General features: G+C 39.9%; 1 long non-coding RNA gene across 1 annotated transcript; it reads right to left on the reverse strand.

Moving 5' to 3' along the window:
• Window positions 1-5,676: 5,676 nt before the first annotated feature.
• Window positions 5,677-6,783, reverse strand: LOC143268876 (uncharacterized). Its single transcript, XR_013045019.1, has 2 exons — window positions 5,822-6,783; window positions 5,677-5,730 (listed from the first exon to the last, which is right to left on the reverse strand). It is a non-coding gene; the product is annotated as an uncharacterized LOC143268876 (long non-coding RNA).
• Window positions 6,784-7,231: the final 448 nt, after the last annotated feature.

Genomic DNA, 7,231 nt, shown 5'->3' on the forward strand with positions numbered 1-7,231 from the left:
AAATGATCAAAATAGGGGGCGTCTTATTGGACTTCACTTCCCCAAACCAAGACTAGCTTTGGTGTAACCATGTTTGCCCAAAGTAAAATTGGGCTCAGTATAAGGAAAGAATGTATGGTGAATAGATTATCTGCTTTTTTTCTTTTCAACTGTGGATATTTATATTTTGTGAATAATTGTGTAGCCATCTGGGTTTCCTTTTTTACTTTGGCTGCTAGGAAACTCAAGTCTAATTTTGCAGTTATAATAATTGGTTCAACTTATAAGTCTATATTGTTTCAGATTACATTTCCACGGATCTTATTTACAATTTTATCCTGAAGTTCCTCTTTCTTTGTAGGAATTTTGAGGTGCTTATTTCATGAGCTGTCTCCTTGGTCAGTTACATGTAGTAGGACAGATACATGATTCTTGTACATTCATAGAGCAAATCAAATGTCTCTATTTTCTTACTTCTTAAATCTTTTTGAAGAAAAATAGAACGTTAAGCTGGAGGTGTAGCTCAGGTGACAAGGTGCTTTTATGAAGCCCTGGGTTCAAGTTCCAGCCCCACATAAACTGGGCTGACACATGCCTGTAATCCCAGCACTGAGGAGGTGGAGGCAGGAGGATCAGAACTTCAAGGCCAGCCTTATCTAAATAGTAAATTTGAGGGCAACCTGGGCTCAATGAATTTTCAAGTCATATCAGGAGACATCAAAGTTTCCCAATGGATCTGTGAGCGTGGGTCATTAGCTGACTGTTAGATTTGGCTGGCTTACCACTTGTCGTGGTAAAATGCAGGTGGCATGATTTCTCTATTGTGAACACATTAATTAAAATGCCATCGAAAGTTATTCATCATTAAGTCACAGAATTATTCTCCCTTTCCAGTTTTTATCTACTTCACCGATATTCTGAGAGTTATCGTTGAATTTTTCTCTTAGAGAAAGAAATTAAGGTGATTGACAGAGTCCTCTAAATGCTCACCAAAATCGTGGAGAAAAAGAAATCTGGGTACAGAACCTACAAATCGTAGCGGATGCACATGTTTATGGAGTCAAGGGAGGGTGCTTGAAATGCCTCTAAAGGATTGCACCCTACCTCTTTATTAAAGAGCAATTATGTGGCTCTGATTCAAAGATGTGATGACACCTGAGTTAAGTGAAGAGAGCCAGCACAGAGCTCTTTGTCCAGTAGCAGCCACGCAGTCTCTGATCAGCTTACCAAAGAGCCCAGAGGAGCAGATTAATGACTTAGCAGTGGGATGAACCGAAAAGCTGTCCCTAACTACTCCTTAGGTATAAATTGCAGCACTACTCTTTTCAGAACTCCCAGTTAGGAACCACAGAAAATGCAAATGAACCTGAGTAGGGTCGTGCGACTGGTGGAGCATCCTGATCTCCCGTTTCCTTCTCTTAATTGTACACCCCCGTTTCTCCACTCAGCTCAACATCCAGTGACATCGTTTTCTCTGGGTCATGCTTCAGGGCCTGCTCAATATGGTACAATTCATCCCTGCATCTTCTCTCATATATGTGTGTGTGTGTGTGTGTGTGTGTGTGTGTGTGTGTGTGTATGTATGTATGTATGTATGTATATATAATGCTCTATGTGGAGGCACTGAGGATATGATGAGAGTGATTTCCTCTCTCCAAGAGCATGTTACCACATAAGAGTGAGAGTAGGGGACAAGGAGAATGGCATGTGACAAGGATTAAATACAAAATCTACAGGCATGAGTGAGACACACATACCCTGCTGTGAAAACACAGATGCAGAAGCAATTAATTTCTGTCATTTGCGAGCAAGGGTAGGTGACAAATATCTTCACTCCGCGATTCTTCCATCTGTTTCTCTCACTTCTAATGGGGACCGTTTGGGATCTTGGTTTGTCAGGATTTGCTACTGAAATGTGGAGGGTGAAATGTATTCTGATGTCAGCCCAGTAGATACTGTATGTGACTTAAAATAACGAAGGAGCCATTTAGTGACTGGTTTTCAATCGAGAATAACTGTCTGAGGTGGCTGGTATGACTTAAGGATGTGCGGCTCCCAATACCAGTTTCCTCACTTCTCCCTCTATTCCACTTTGCAGCCTCTTCCCAGAATTCCCCAGTGTTCTGCTTTTACTTCCTAAGCAGTGCCTGAACTGGGCTGTCCTAGCTAATACAGACCAGTCTATGTATCAAGATAGCCCGTTACCTCTGTGTTATGAATTTAATAAAACTTCTAAAATGCCACGTTTCTATGAATCTTATATCCCTGTGACAGGAGAAGGTCTCTAAGTCATTTACCTCTCTGTAGCTAGAGTTTTCCTGCCTTGCACACAGTCAGGACAAAATCTGTCACCTGCCAGTCCCACAGCTGCTCAGACCCAACCAAGTAAACACAGAGACTTATATTGCTTATAAACTGTATGGCCGTGGCAGGCTTCTTGCTAACTGTTCTTATAGCTTAAATTAATCCATTTCCATAAATCTATACCTTGCCACATGGCTGGTGGCTTACCAGCATCTTCACATGCTGCTTGTCATGGCTCCTTCCGCCTTCCTGTTCTTTCTTTTCTCCTCTCTGTTAGTCCTGCCTATACTTCCTGCCTAGCCACTGGCCAATCAGTATTTTATTTATTGACCAATCAGAGCAATTTAACATACAGACCATCCCACAGCACCTCTCCATTAAAATTATTTCATAATATCATTGTTTTCTATGCATAAGCAGTGGTGGATAGGGTAATTCACAATTCAACCTCCATTTTCTCTGAGAACTATTATATGTTAAGTTGGTTCAGAAAAAAAGAATAAGAGGTGTCTGACTCATACGCCAGTGAGGCATACATGTGCAAGGAATACAACTGCAGTTTTAATGAGTGACAGTTTTATAGAAAAACCTCCATACTGCTTGGGGCATTGGGTAAAACCTTCCAAGAAGACCAGACACTTTCGATGAATCTTTAAACCTGGGTGGGCCAGAATGAGAGAAGGAGGGAAAAATAGAGAACGAATACCCCGATGTAGGGGAAATATAGCTGAAGACTGAGACAAAGACTTGAAGAATCCCGGAGAGGAAGCAGACACTTCCGGGAGGGAGAAGTGGACCGTTATTAGGGAGAACACAACAGAAGAGAGAAAGGGTCATGTGAGGACTCTGAGACGTTCTGAAAACTATCTGAATTTTTGCCATTGAGTTTGTTTTGAGTACTGGGATGGAGCCTGGGCCCTTATACAAGCCAGCCAAGTGCTCCACACTTAAGCGACAGCCCCAGCAGAAAGCCGGTCTTAAGAGACAGGGAAGTGTAAGACGGCATCCCAGAGTTGTTTTGATTTGCATTTCCCTGATGACTAAGGATGTTGAGCAATTCCTTAGATGTCTTTCAGCCATTTGAGATTCTTCTGTTGAGAATTCTCTGTTTGTTAGCTCTATAGCCCATTTTTTAATTGGATTGTTCGCTATTTTGATGTCGAGTTTCTTGAATCCTTTATATATTTTGGAGATCAGCCCTCTGTCAGATGTGGGGTTGGTGAAGATCTTTATCCATTCTGTAGGCTGTCATTCTGTCTTATTGACCGTGTCCTTTGCCCTACAAAAGCTCCCTCCTACAGCTCCAGAGAAGCTAGCTAACAAGGAGGATCCTAAGAGGGGTACAGGGGTCACCCTGCGAAGAAGAAATAGATGAGATCTCCATGAGCAAACTGGGGAGCCTTCATCCAGTAACTAATGGAAGCAGATGCAGAGATCCACAGCCAAGCACCAGGCCAAGCTACAGAAGCCCAGTCGATGAGAGAGTAGAGGGATTCTATGAGCAAGGGACATCAAGATCTGTGGGGCGTTTACCCACCACCCCCACAGCTTCCCAGAGTTTTCTTGAGTGCGAGCAGCAGGAAATATTAGATAGAAGGATTTATAGCGGAGAATGTTGCGGAGATAAACAGATAGAAAATAAAGGATAGCCTCGAGAGGGCCTGGAACCTATTCCAACGGGCCCCGACTGTCTCTGGCCCAGGGTTTTTATAGAGACGCCAAGGGGGTGGAGCAAAAGACCTCCTCCCCCAGCACAGCCAAGTGCAGGCCATCTCAGACACCTGCACTCAGGCCCGTGGTCCTGATCATCCTCTATTCGGACCTGCTGGGTAAAGCCACGAGGAACCCCAGAACGGGCTCCCACAGGTCCCCCCTTCTTAATATATAAAAAATAACTATTAATGGCTTACAGCAATCTCCATAGCTGTTACACCTCCCAATATGGGAGTAGAGGATGATATAAATGGCATTTCTCTTTTGAATTAGGTCCAAGGTGACCACAGCAGTCTTAGCTGCCTCAAGCCCTTTCTAAACCAAAACTCTTAAGGCGACTACAAACTTAAAGAATCCCTTAGCTTCATCATTACCATTAACAGGTTAACATAAATATTGCTATACATAGTCACAATTCTCTCAATCTTACAACTCAAAGCAAACTCTTAACAGAACCATTAGAATTAGCATATATGGTGCTATATATAGTTAACAATTTTCTCCGTCTTACAACTTTAACTCAGTCATTTGAATTTTCTTGTTAACAGAACATAGGAAAAACTTCGATGTATTCACATCAAACTTAAACATTTCCTCAATTCCACAAAGCCAGGATGCATTAATATCAATAGGTTTCTGCGAACATAATTCAATCTCATAACTCCTCCTTTTCTTTATAATTTTTTAAACAAAGTCTCAAACCTAGTTAGAGGAACCCAAACTTATCTGTTTGAACAGTTCCATTTGTAACATAAAACCAGTTCCATAAGTAATTTCATTTTTACATAAACAGTTTCACAAAACAACTCATAAATCACCAGTTAATAAAGCATATACGCATACACAAAATTGCATCTTGATTCTAAGTAGAAATACATTTCTTCATTTAAACAGTTTCATTTTTAACCCAATTCCAGAAAACTGTTCCTAGGTCATTACTATAAGTAAGCTCAAAATTGTCCCATTGCAATGAAATCTCTATTGTTCATTTCATTTAAGTACCAAAATTCAAATGATAAATATTGGTACTAGCCTTCCAAATTTGAAGAAATCCATAACCAAAATGTTTTTGTAATTTTATCTCATTTTAAGTTCAAAAAGTTCAAACAAGAAATAAATTCTGGTATCAGGCTTTCACTTCCAAATATGAAGAGACGTTTTTCAACCAAAACTTTTTGCAGTTAATAATTTTTGTTCAAACAAGCGTCTCTGCAACTTTTGTTCTCACAGACAGACCTTTTTAGTTTAGTAATATTTTAAACCGCACCGTTTTTGCTGTTAGCTCACGTTTTTCTGTGCTGCGTTGATATTCCATGGATCTCAGCTGCAGATGCCTTGTGCTGGTTCTGGCGTCCGCCATTCTTAGCTTCTTAGCGGCTTCTGGAGCTTTTGAAACCATTCAGACTGCCTACTTTGCAGTCTACTAGGACACTATCTCCTGTGTCTCAGGTGTTTTCACCATATACATTAATAGACTCACACTTAACATTTACACTTTTTCACAAACTCACATATAACATTTTTTGCCTTGCAAAGCATTTAGACTCATATTCAACATTTACACGTTTTTACAAACTCACATACAACATATTAACATCTACTTATTTATACTTTATAGAACTACTTTAGCAAATATATTTCCTATTAATTCTTATATACTTATCTTATTTCTTATTTAAACTTACATTTACAACTAGCATCTTACAAGCTTATTACTACATGTCTTAAGACTACCTTAGATACTTCTTACTTATCTTATTTCTTATTTAAACTTACATTTACAACTAGCATCTTACAAGCTTATTACTACATGTCTTAAGACTACCTTAGATACTTCTTACAAGCTTATATTCTTAAAGGAACTCTATTGATCTATTTTACAAACTTATATAGGCTACCATTAGCATATATCTAACTTAGCAAACACCTAAAGATTTCTTAACACAGATCTAACAAGACAGAATTTTACAAACTCACATATCTTATATTCGTCTCTCTACTTCTTACTCTTAATTATTATCACCATCTCTATCAGAAAGATTCTCTTAACTAGACAGGAAGTACGTACATCATTTCTAAAGTTTACAGTTTATAGTTAGCTTTGTTATAAAGCACTGGGATTTAGTGAGTGTTGTCATTATAGAGTTGTGATACTTGTTGCTAGGGGATTGTAACATTCTCAGGACAAAGCCACACCCCAAAGTTGTGAGTTCTCTCAGCAGTTCCGGACAGGCAGAGATGCACTGTCAGCGGTAAACGGTTTTTAACTAGAGGCTGTCCCTTCACCCAAATTCATAATGGCTCCCCTAAGAATTTCAATTCAAACAAACGTTTCTACCACAGCAGTACTTTTGGTTTGTTCTACTGAAAAACTTTACGCTGAGGGTGAAATTATCATATTTAGCTGCTGTAAAGCTCTTCGCCATATACTGCACAGCTATTAGGTGGTATTTTAAGGATTTTAAAGTGACTTGTTTGCTCTTATAGGTAGCTTTTTGTCATCCAACTGCCGTAAAAACTTTGCACAGCTATTAGGGTAAATAAGGCATTTTACCAACGGCGCCCCAAACCATGAAGCACCTAGTTCCGATTCCTTTCAATTTTTCATTGGAACTGATACTTAAACTCTTAGATGATTTTTCTTATTCTTTTAAAGGCTGTATTTTAAGTTTACCATGAACGTATTTTCGAGCTGACAAAAGTGTTTCAGGGCAATGTCGCCATCTTTAGCGGAAAAACTACCTTTCCCAGAATGCATTTCCCTTATATCAGTCCATAATATCAGTCCCATATCAGCAGTCCCTTATATCAGTCCCTTATATCATTTCCCATATTTCTTATCGGGTTTGAGAGTCAACTGGTTCTCTTTTACCAGACTTGCTTACAAATTCTTGCCCAGGAGGTTTGAACAAAGTTTTTTGCTTTTGCAACGGGAGATTTGAACACGCATTTTACATTTTCAGCTTTGGCACATTGGGAGGTTTCTATTCTCCTCAGCTGGCTTTAACAGGTGTCTCTCCTTCATCAGACACTGGCCCCCGAATCAGAACCACACCTGCCTCGTTAGCCGGCATTGAGGCTGGCATTTCTGATAGCAACTTTCCTCGGGGCTTGTGCTTGCCTTAGCCAGTCAGTGAAAAACAAGATCATGTACAACAGCTTTTCCATAGCTCCTTCAGAGACATTTACTCCCACTGATTTATCTCATTTTGCTTGCTCCTTCCTTCCCCAGATG

This window comes from Peromyscus maniculatus, chromosome 16 (genome assembly GCF_049852395.1).
Source record: "Peromyscus maniculatus bairdii isolate BWxNUB_F1_BW_parent chromosome 16, HU_Pman_BW_mat_3.1, whole genome shotgun sequence".
Lineage (NCBI taxonomy): Eukaryota > Metazoa > Chordata > Mammalia > Rodentia > Cricetidae > Peromyscus > Peromyscus maniculatus.